Source organism: Euphorbia lathyris, chromosome 5, assembly GCF_963576675.1.
Source record: "Euphorbia lathyris chromosome 5, ddEupLath1.1, whole genome shotgun sequence".
Classification (NCBI taxonomy): domain Eukaryota; kingdom Viridiplantae; phylum Streptophyta; class Magnoliopsida; order Malpighiales; family Euphorbiaceae; genus Euphorbia; species Euphorbia lathyris.
The window spans coordinates 87,126,277-87,138,988 of record NC_088914.1 but is presented as its reverse complement, the minus strand read 5'-3'; the positions used below and the strand labels follow the sequence as shown (position 1 = coordinate 87,138,988).

Below are 12,712 nucleotides of genomic sequence, written 5' to 3'. Positions count from 1 at the left end.
CCCTTCTCAGGTTTGATCTCTTATTCATTTCGATGTAATTTTCTACCCATCCTTTGGAAATTATATTTTGGTTTTTTTTATGGGATTGCAGGAGAAAGGAGAGTTCAAATTAGAAATGGATGAGCCAACCAGGTACATGCCATGGTCCAGTGTGAATCCTTACCCTTCCCCTGAGGCTAAGGAAATAGAAATTGCTTGATTTACTCTCTATTTTAACAGGTCCAAAGCCATTTCAATGTACTGCCAAGGCCGGAGAACTTCTTTACTTGTAAGCCCCATTTTTTCCTTTAGGTTTCTATCTTCTCATATTAGTAAAATTATATTCAATCAATTCCATATGACTTGTTGGTTTGGAAGTTGCATGTAGTTGAATTCAATGCTTCAAGGTGCATTCTGAAAAACCTATCATATATATATATATATATATATATATATATATATATATATATATATATATATTGTTCCATTTTGAAATTGATTAGAAATTCTCCCTATTTGAATGGGTGAATTTTTTAATTGAAACTAAGAATTTCAGCGTTTCTTCTGAATATAAAACTATGTTTTCAACAATAGTAGAATTCATTTGTTCAAAATATAAGACAGTTGTTCAAGGTTGGACAGCTACTATTCTAATATATAGTATCAAAACCTTTAGACTTCTAAATAGATTTATTTGGAAAACACATACAGGGCATATATCAATACTTGAAAATATCATTGAACATGATAAAAGAAGACATAGAAGGGAAGCTATGATTGTTATTTAGTGAAGTAATCTTATGGAAGATACTAAGCTAGGCCTAGCACAACTTTTTTTTTGAATTGCAACCTGTTTTTCTCTCTCAAAGTTTGTATTGAAGATATTCAAAGGTTAATTTGAAAACCAAGCCAGGCCAAGTATGTGGTTTCATCATGTACGACAGAGTCCAAAAGAGAAACGGTGCACTATTGCCGTAAACTATTGTAAGCATGACATCTTTTACTACAACTATTTTGGTTTTTTTGTATTAGGTAATAAGATATTGTTTTCTTGATAGGGTATGATATGCAATTTGATATCAAGTATGCTTATTTTAACTTCTTGCAATCAATGTATTATAAGTTACCATCGACTCAAATCAAAATTAGGAACTCAAAATGAAGATGAATGAGCTGGTTTTTAAACATAGGAGACAAATCATATAACACTGCATCTGTATCAGAGGTAATGGGATCCAACCAACATAAAGATAATGAAGATAAATGAGCTAGTTTTTAAACCTACATCTGTTTAATAATCTTTCTGTGCTTGGTATTCTTGATATTGCATGATTGAATCACAAGTTGTGCAAGGAAATTGCCAGTTATTTGATGCCGAATAGTGATTTTATTCTCCAATTTCATGATGTCTTGAATTTTTTTCTATATATCAATTTGGGTCACTATATAGGATGTATTTGTTCTTTGTCAATGGTGTCTGATTGCAACATATTTTGCCATCACACCTTTAACATGAACTTGCATGAGGTTATGTTTTGCTCTCGGTTTAGAGCAAGAAGAGAAATTTCTCTCGATTTGTATATGATAGAGGGTTATGATTTCTCTCCTATTTCTTTGGGATAAGGTACAAAAATAGACATATGTTTTTTTTTAAAAAAGTATCAATTTAGGCTCCACGTACAAAATAGCACCAATATAGGCTTAACGTTTAAAAAAGGTACCAATTTAGGCCTCAATAACGGAACATGATGTTCCGTTATTGAGGCCTAAATTGATACTTTTTTAAAACATTAAGCATACATTAGTGCTATTTTGTACGTGAAGCCTAAATTGATACTTTTCCAAAAACCATACACCTATTTTGATACCTTATCCCATTTCTTTTAATCTACAAGTTATAGGCTCTTGTTTTCAGCCTCTCATGTCAACTCTCATCATTCCAAGTATCTTTTGGTTAAGTGTTTGCTCCACTTTTTATGGTTTCTTTTCATTTTTTATATTTATTATAATGCTTTGTTCCACTTCATATTCATAGATTGAGATAAAATGTATGATTTTTGTTAAAAAGATTAAGGATTATTTCTGATCCAATTAGTTGTTTTGTGGTATAAAAGATGAACCATCATTTGTTTTTTCTCTTTGCTCCTTTACTAATCAGGTGTGGACTTTGATTTCTAGGAAGTGTCATATGCCTTTGCTCAAGTGTCCTAGTCACATTGTTTGCTATGGTTGTGCAGGATAGCTTTAGGGAACATAAATTCAGCTAATAATCATAGCTTTACCTTGCAGGAGTTTTATGATACCTTAAGATGATGTTGCCTATTTGTCAGTCTGCACATGCAAGAAGAGACAACTTTTCGTGTGCCTCGGTATGATTCTTCTTTTATCATGAACTCGTTGCAAATTCATTTGGTATATTTTAGCATTGGGGTTTAGTGATTCTAGTTTATCATAGTTTTTTCTTTAACATTGGGGTTTAGTGCTTCTAACTTCATGTTGATCCATAGTAGATTTGAGCCTTGCGTCTCATTCACTTGGATGATATGCGGTATGGAATATCAACGGTAGTAAAAACTTTTTCATCTCCATTTTAATTGATTTCTCACAACTTAGAATTACTTGTCACTTGTTTTAATGGCAATGGGACAACTAACAGTTATACCATCACTTTTCACTATAGGTATCCATCTGTGACTCGACATGTGGTCTCCTTTGATACTGTTAAAGAAGGTTACACATGATTCCAAATGTGTAATTTCCATATTGAAGTAAGCAACATAATGATTGATGGAGTCGAGTTCTATTTATGCTTTATATACTAAAATAAGACTCATCAATGATTATTTCTACATTATAGTGTGATAGAATTGATCCATGATGTAGCTTCACTTGTTAAGACTGAACTAAGAGCTCTTGTCATGTACCAGTTCTGCATTTATAAAAATGATTTTGAATGACATGGACCAAGATCTTTCATGAAATGTACATTGCTAGTGATATATATATATATATATATATATATATGAGTCTTTCTTTCATATCTCTTGCAACATCAATTCATTGAAAAGAACCAACTTTTCGAAAAGAGTTTCAGTTCCTGACTAGAATATCATATTGGTTTGATGCAGGGATGGACCAGATTGTGGGAGAAGGTATTATTGAGTTTGTGAGTTGCAGGCGGCGAACCTGCAATGTAAGAAGAGGAGATTGCTCCTCTTGCCAAGGAAAATATTGCAGTTCCTTGAGCAGCAGACAATATTTTAAAAGCATCTGATATTGACCTTAGTAAATACTTAAACTACATGTAATCGTTTGTTCTAGTTCCAAGGCTGCTGAATAGGAAACAAAAAATGGCAGTTGAAGGTAATTTCGTCTCTATTCTTATGATGGGTGGAGTAGTGTTTAAATCTATGTCAAAAGTGAATCCATTACTAACATAAGCAATCCTCATTAATTCGAGGAACTAAAAACGAGTATGAACAACCTTTGTTTATTGGTAATAAAATGATCATCAGGGCAGCAGTTGGTGAAATTTTTTCATTTTTATGGTATTTTTGGTTGATCGAGTTTTAATTTGATCTCAGAAAGGATAAGTTGGCATTGTAGGGGGTTTGTTAAGCAACAGAGAAGGCTATGATACAACTCTCACTAACAAGCCAGAATGAAATTACCTTGCCATTTATCACAACTGATTCATGAGAAGCACCTAAACTTAAGACTGACCTGGCCCAAATTTGAAAGTTTTGTGTATAACAAAGGACGAGAGAACCATGCAAGACATGTGTGAAGGATGCTGGTATCTCCAGTAATGATGTTAATTAGGTTCTTCTTGTTGGATTGGTTGTACTGGTTATATGATAATAACAATATATATTCAACTTTTATTGTTATTAGTTTAAACTTCAATTCTATTTTTCATTATTCTATTTTTCTTGTTTATTTAATATAATATAGCTCTATTCAATTTAAAAGTTTATATAAAAATAATAAAAATAAAATTAATTAAAAATAAATAACCAAATTTGATTGAATTTGCTACGATTATTCACGTGGTTAAGCAAGGTTTCTCGCCACAAGCATTGTATTATTCCACGGTTATGCTTGTGGCTAAGAAAGGTTTCTAGCTAAAAGTGTTCTATTATTGCCACGATTATTCTCGTGGCTAAGTTGAGTTTATTGCCACGGATGGCTATGTTTTGCCACATGTATTTTACTCTTGCCACAATTTTATCCGTGGAAAAGAGATATAATTAGCCTCAGAATTATCCGTGGCATAAAATCCAATTTAACCACAACCATGATTTTTCCGTGGCAACTATCTTGCCACGCTCACTTGCGCCACGGGAGTATCTACCTTGAATTTCCGTGGCTAGATAGTATAGCCACGAAAATTTTATACTTGTGCCACGATTCTAACCGTGGCGCAAGTGATGATTTGTTGTAGTGGAGATTGACGACCTCTTAGTTGATTAAGCTCAAATTGCTGAGCCTTAGACCTAGTTTCGGCCTTACAAGGGAATCGCGCACTAGGAACTTCAGGAGGGTAAGTAGGGTTAATCGCCTTGAATACAAGTGACTTAGATTAGGTTTTTAATCAATAGACCTAATAACCTAACTTCATTATTATCGTTCATACCATGTTCCTTCGAGTAATTGCATTAGTGAAAGATCACCTAGGAGTAGTATAACTTAATTAGGAGTAGTTTAACTTAATTAGGCGTAGAATAACTTAGTTAGAATTAATATAATTTAGCTAGGAATAGTATAATTCAACCTAGGAGTAGATTAACTTAAACAAACAAACTCAAAACCCACAAAGCCTAGATAACACCTGAGACCAAGTAGCTCGATACTTGTGGTAAATAAGTCATGTGGATTCGATACCTGGACTTTCCAGATTTATTACTTGATAACGACGGGGTACACTTATCCCTTAGTGAGCCTTGCGGTACCGAACGCCGCGAGACGCATCAAAGGCCGCGCTCCAGTTTTCTCATGAGCATCAGTAACAGCATTAAATTCTCCTATGACTAGCCAATTCGGGTTCCCACCTCCCCCAAGTCTAAGAAGATCAGCCCAGAGAGAATGGCGACCAAGAATGGAAGTACTACCATAGACAAAAGAGAAATCAAAATTTCTACCTGAATGAGCAAGAGAGACGGTGGTATGCTGCTACATGAATGACATCATTTGAATTTAATCATATACCTAAAAATATTCCTTACTAAAATTTATATTCATTTATCGTATATGTGATATACGTAAAATAAAATTTGACTTTTAATTCGATAAATACGATATATATGTAATTGAAATGAAAATAAATCAACTCAAGAAAATAAAACCAATCAAGTTAATTTATATTGATGTCAAAACGTTATTCTAATTTAATCAAATTCAAGAAAATATCCCTTACTAATTTTTTTTTTTCATTTCTGTATTGTATATATGATATAACTAAGATACAATTGGATTTTAATTCTAATACACGTAGTTCCAAACCAACTATTCGAGATATTATTTCGAATCAGTAAAAATTAACCAAACTAAGTATAATCCATAGGAAAATGTCATTTGAATTCATAAAGCACCTAAATACTCACTGGTACAAAAAATCATCTTTAGCGACGCTTTTTCTGCGTATTTGCGTCGGTTCATAACATGCGACATTAAAACCTGCTTCGATGGACAGCTCCTTAATAGGAGGAATTTTGGTTGCATCAATATGATGTGCCAACACTTGTCCTCTTAAAATTGGCATTATCGACTAGAAACCTAAATCTGCATACAATAGGTTCTTATTTACTAGAAGGTATATATGAAACATTTTAATCAACTCATTGACCGTTAAGCATAAAGAATGTATGCTTAATGGACATTCTTTCTCTATTCAATAAATGTCGGCTTTAGCCAAAAAAACACTAGGATAGAAATGTATTCAAGTTACACTTTCCAAAACCCTACTTTGTGCTTACTGTTTATTCTCTCTAGAATCATCACTAACTTAAACATCGGAGTGTCTCCAGTCGAACCCAACTGCACTTCACAGGGAAGCATTTCGGTGAAGGAAATTTCACGATATATCAATATATTTCATGAATATACTATTTACCGTAGTTATATATTAAACTAATTGTGTAGTTACTATAACTCTCAAATCTCATAAGATCCGACTACACCTTGAATCTCACATGTATGCATAATCCGTGTCTCAATTCCTCTTCTAATTCTAATAACGAAAAGAAAACTAAATGAGATTTTAGATAATACATTAATTATATACTTACCTTCAAATACTTCTAATTTAATACGGGACTAAAATTTTATTGCTTCATTCATACATTAAATAGAAATCACATAAGAGAAACACTTTTATTAAATTTAGAATTACATTCAATAAATATTGCTTCATTCATACATTAAATAGAAATTACATAAGAGAAACACTTTTATTAAATTTAGAATTGCATTCAATAAAAATTAAAAGATCAATGAAAGGAACAACAATTATAAGGTCAATAAATACATATATAATTCGAATAGTTCGGTCATAAACGAGAAGAGAAGCTGGGATTCCCATTTTGAGTTATGGAAGAAAGATGAGAAAGAAGCACTTTATCCTTATCAAATTTAGCCATGTCTTCCTCGGTCATATTAATCCATGCCTCAATACCTTCGCCTTCTTTTGTGTCCACAAAAATAGTAAGATTGTCGAAAACCATTCCATTAGTGGCTCCCCAAGCAGGCTTTCCCCATCCGAAATCAGTATCATAAAGTGGAAAATTGCACAAACTAGTGAATGTATACTTTTCTATCTCTCCTATTAACCAATCTATAGATAATGTTTCATTCAAGAAATTCAACTCCTCTACATTTTGAAGTTTCTTTACGCATTCTTCATTCACACTTTTAATCGAATCTTTTATCCTCCTTGGAATTTCATCTTCTTTCCCAATTTCAATCCCTGCTGCCGCGCCCCATAAAATATTCCCAAAACACTGTTTTGAAGTCGGCAGATTTAAAAATGGCCGCAAGTTCACAGCGTGAAACACCATAAACCGGTTGCTAACACCATCTTCGTTTGCGTGAGAACAAGTCGCGATAATCCGACTCAATATGAAAACAGTTAAAGCCTGCACTCGTGTCAGCTTTTCACGACTAGCAATACTATATTTATCTCTAAGAGCGGATATCGTAGAAACATCAAATACAAATGATTTAGTGACAAGATTTTCCTTGTAGACCCATTGTTTGACATCAAACCCAGGTATTTTTCTCGGTGGAAAGATGGAAGCAAAACCAAAGATGGGAATATCAATTGTATTCCCTCTAGCAATCTCACTCCAACCCTTGAGGAACATCATCTGTGATACAGCGTCACCAAGCATATGTGGCGTCGCGAATGAAACGACTAATCCGCCGCAGTTTAAGTAGGTAATCTGAAACAAAGATCCATACTGATGTATACCTTTATGAGGTTGTAAAGGAATGAAATTTTTGGAGATTTTATGGTATTGATTTCGGTTTTGAAGAATATCCGAGAGTTTGCAGCTGGCTTTAGCTTCAACGAAGAGAGCACCTTCATCGTTGCAGTCTACGTAGGAGTAGTTGTTAATATGCCCCGCCAGAGGGTAGAATATGGTCAAAGCTTTTGATAAAGATAGTTTTAAAAGGTTGCATCTTTCTTGGTTGGAAATATTGTAGGATTTTTCATAGAAGATAACATAAGGCAACGAAACTATGCTATGGTGTTCATCAAGGAAGGATAATTGGAGTTTTCGTAGATGATCAGGTGTAGGAGAAGATGGCTTGATTATTTCTCTGGAAATAAAGTCTAATTTGATCTCCATTTTGTTCTTTTAATGCATATTGCTAGGAGAGATTGTTTATATATATATATATAGTGAAATCTCCATTATCCAAATGTGATCTCAAATTTACAAAAAAAATATATCAACAGTGGTGAATACATGATTACTTGGTAGGGAGGCTGATTTTATAAGTGCGTTTGCAAGAATTTTTTTTTTGCTAAATCGAACTTGCTTAATTATTTTTTTTTTTTTATATATGCATGTTATAATTTGAATGGTCAAGAACCAAATTTTTAAGCATTAATGTATAATTTCTCAAAATTAAGTTAGATTTCGTGTAAGAATCCTAACATGTAAAAAAAAAAATTGGATTTAGGGAGGGCCGAACAAGTAAAAAAATTAAAAATTTTGATTTGAGAGGGCTATCAGGCAAAAAAGAATTAATAATTTGGATTTAAGGAGGGACTAACAGGCTAAAAAAATTAGAAATTTGGATTTAGGGAGACCTAACAGGCCAAAAAAAATTAGAATTTTGGATTTACGGAGGCCTAACAGGCTCAAAAAAATTAGAAACTTGGATTTAGGGAGTACCTAATAGGCTCATAATATTAAAATTTTGAATATTGGACAAACCTAGCACTTAATGGGCCATCTTGGGGGGCTAATTCAACACCCTGATAAAAATTTTTTTTTGAGACAGGGGAACCGAAACTGCCTGAGGTCAAGGTGGCTCCGGTGGTCGGAGGAGCCCGGGCCCTAGGCCCCTGTCAACTTCCATATATGTTTTAAAAACGGAAAATTCTAAACTTGTTGAAAATGACTTATTGACCCTCTAAAATCTAAGTCACCCAGTGAGACGAGATTTTGAAGAAGTTAATGTGCGTGGTTTAAGCAAATTCATACCGCCAATAAATTATTATAAGCAAATAAGAAAGTTGAAAGATTTAATAGGTGAGTTTAAACAAGTCCACGGAAGTAAATAGGATGTTTTTGAAAGTGACATATTGACCCTGTTTGGCAAATTCATGTTAGCTAATAGCTGATTACATTAACTGTTAGCTGATTACCTTTTTGATAGCTGATTTGACTAGCCGATTGTGTAAACTTGTTTGGTAAAACTTAACTGATTGTTAATAGCTGTTTGTGTAAAATGACATATGAGGACATGTAAACTCTTTATTTAGAATTAAGGAGTAGTAATTAGGGGTAAAAATGTCATTCAAAAGAGATGGAGCAATAAGCTAATTGAAAAAGCTCATAATGAGCTTTTTGGACCTAATAAACTCTTTCAAACATCTCTCCACCAAACATCATAATTAGAGGTTTGACTAGTCAAAACCTTTAAAGTGGCTCAAACCTTTAATTTTACCTCAAAAACTCTTTACCAAACAGAGTCATGGACCCATTTGGCAATTACAAGATTATTTATTCAAATGACATATGTAGTTTCTGAAAAAATAGAAAAGTCCTATTTACCTTCTAAATTTGTTGAAAATTACCTATTGACTTTCTAAAATTCATGTGGTAGAGCAATAGGAGATTTTACACAAGTTGATGTGCGTAAACTTTAAGCAAGTTCAGTGGACCGATAACTTATTGTAAGCAACTTTAGAGGGTAAATAGGTCACATAAGAAAGTTGAAAATTTTAATTATTTTTTTAAGCAAGTTTAGTAGGTAAGTATGAAGTTTTCGAAGTATAGGGACGATTTGACTTTCTTAGACAAGTACGCGGAGCTAAAATATGTATTAACTTAATTAAATATGATTATTGACTTATTGTTATTTTGGGCATCTTAATTCTCATGAAGCAATATATTAATACAAAAAAAGGTCAAATAAGTATTATTTCACATCTATTGTATTTAATATTTTTAGTAACCAAGTAGTCCATAAAGAGAATTGGCTTCATGAAAAATTCTTTAATGAGGGTATTTGGATTTTATGGGTAATTTTCTCCTATTAAAAAAGTCTTTTTTTTATGTGGTTTAAGATAAAAAAAAAGGAAGAAGTACAATAAGCAAAACGTAAATAATAAAACCTCACATGATTACAGATTAAAGAAAATATAATATTTACGAAAGGATAAAAATGACTACAATGAGCAAAAACTTATAAAAGGTATAAAAAACACAAAACAACAATATATTTCTCGTTAATCTAAATCTGTCGAAAGACATCTGTAATCTAAACTTCATCACTTAGACCATTCCAAACATTGGGATCTGAGTCATTTTTTGTTGCAACCACGTAGATTTATTGATCTACAGATAAGATAAACCATATCCACTCTTGTTAAATCCGAAAAAAGCATAAACGACAGAATAATAGAGAGCAGATACAATCAGACGGATAAAAGTAATAAAAAGAAATATAGAAATCTAACCCGGTGTCCTCCTTAAAGTAGATCAATAAAATATAAAGATTGACCGAAAAAGGAAGAGAAAGGAGGAAAAAAAGGATTAACAATTATTATTTTTTTATATATTTATAGATTTAATTATTAGTGCACTCTTATTCTCTGATTAATTAATTAGTGCACCCATACTTATCTAATTGTGAATGTACTCATACTTATCTAATTGTGAATGTCTTATTCTCTGATTAATTAATTAGTGCACTCATACTTACATAATTACTAGTCAAATTAGTCAAATTAGTCAAATTAGTGCACTCATACTTAAATAATATATTTCTAGAATGTATCTGCTGTAGGACGGTTTAAACTGTCACTAAAGACTTTTCGACCGTCGATATAACAGGCATTGCGTCGGGGTAAATGGAACGACTAGTTTGTGACATTTTGCGATGGTTTTCTGATGATTTTGTGATGGTTTTAAGATATTTACAACAATTGGTACTATTCTTATAGAGGCGTTTTAAACCGCCTCTATACCATTTTTTTTTAAATTATTTTTTATTATATATATAATATTTGAATAATTTTCACAATAAAATATATATTTACAAAATATCTTATATCCAAAGACTAAGAATATACTTTCATATATTATCTAATGGAGTCAATTTTCAATTCTTATAAATTATATTCACAATTATCAAATATCCGCCGTCATAGCTGCAACAACAATTATCAAAACTAGTTCAAGTAATTCTGTCAACACTACAAGGAAATGTCAATTTACCCACAACAAATTACAGATGACACGTATGTCGTGGCTATTTGCGTCGACATACGTACAACTTACTTTCAAAATTTACACGTCAACATTATATGAGAATATACCAAGAATATTTCAACGTCTTGCCGACGACGGTTAATGCAAACAACTTATGTCGTGGACAATGGCGAGGACAATGGATGTCAATGCTATGTCGTGGGTATTGGGGACAATATACCAACAACATACCTACAAGATATTTTTTTCGACAAATTATATAAAAAAGAATTAATCTCAAAAAATTTTAAACTCAAAATACTAACATTTTACCCACAACCCCGAAAAATACCTCTTCCTGCTACCTACATAAATTTTCTTTCAAAAAAATTATTTCACTTTTTACCCCAAAAAATAATTACCACCTACTTAACATTCCACTCTAAAAAATAATTCCCTCAAATTACTAACTATTTACCAATAACACTGAAAAAAATCCTTTTCCCTCTAAAGTCTCTGTCCTCACAAAATTATTTTACTTTTTTATCCTCTAAAAATATTTTTCTTTCCCTCTTAAACTCTAAAAAGAAATCAGACTCAAACCCTACAGTTCTAACCTGTTTCACGTTCTAACCTTAACCCTTCCTCTTTCACGTTCTCCCTTTTTTTCCTTAAACCCATCTTCTAGAAAGACTGAAAATCCCTCACAACTACCTAATCTTTCCTCACCAGCGGAAATCCATAAATTTCCCCAATCTTTCCTCATCTTCGTTTACACTCAGCAACTTAGTGAAATCTCACCAGCGGTACACCTTCTCACCGGCGCTACAACTTCTAATCGGCGGTACACCATCTCACCGACTTGTATTCTGTTTATTTTTTCATTATCACAATGCCTCTTTACAGAGTTTTAAAAAATGCCTCTTTGTTTTGTTTGTATTGCTCAAATTGATGATTGGTAATTTTCTTCTCTGATTAGGCTATTTAGGTAGGTTTTGGAGGTCTGATTTTAGAGGTTTTTGGCTATTTTGGCTACATTATGTCAGTCTTCCTTAGTCTGGTGAAGTAGGAGGTTTGCATGTGGGTTTTCAGGGTTCAAGATAGATTATTTCTCCCCTACCATTGCCACCATTGTCCCTCAGTGAGTTCCTATCTGGTAATTTCATATCCTCAAAATCGAAGGCTAGACCAGGAAGTAGTTGAATGGGAGACCATAGTGCTGATAGGTTATAATATTGGAAGTCGATCAGAGAGAGAACTTTCAGAGTCTTAGATTCGGCCTTGGCCTTAGGACAAGCCTTCTCTTAGCCCCTTCACCTAGCGGTAAAGTGCGTTCTGCTTAAAAGGGTATGTTGCCTTTTGTAATGTGTTAACCAGAACGATAAATACTTGTAGGGTTAGGGAGTTATATTAAATATATGCATATTCCTACACAATTATCATGTGTTGCATGTCTTTCATGGAAGGTTTGATAATTTCCCTATATGACTGCAACATTTAGACCAAACAACTGATGCCTGCAACTTGAACTACACTCTGACACGGAATACGTAGCTTGTATCATCACAAACATCAACATATGCACCATGTTATCACTTTCAATAAATGTGGCATTGTGTGGATTCCGTATCGTCCGGAAGCTTGTCAAACGTTCTATGCGTGTTGAGCAAATTACAACAGCGATCACCAAGCAGTTGATAGATTTTGCATAAACAATTTGCACAAACTTCACATTAACTAAAGCAACATATCAATTTACTATTAACCACCTCACAAAGTCATAGTCACCCATTACTAAAATGGCA

General features: G+C 33.0%; 1 long non-coding RNA gene across 1 annotated transcript; it reads left to right on the top strand.

Moving 5' to 3' along the window:
* The first annotated feature begins 465 nt into the window (after positions 1-465).
* On the top strand, positions 466-3,499 carry LOC136230404 (uncharacterized). Its single transcript, XR_010689372.1, has 3 exons — positions 466-963; positions 2,269-2,747; positions 3,108-3,499. It is a non-coding gene; the product is annotated as an uncharacterized lncRNA (long non-coding RNA).
* The last annotated feature ends 9,213 nt before the right edge of the window (positions 3,500-12,712 follow it).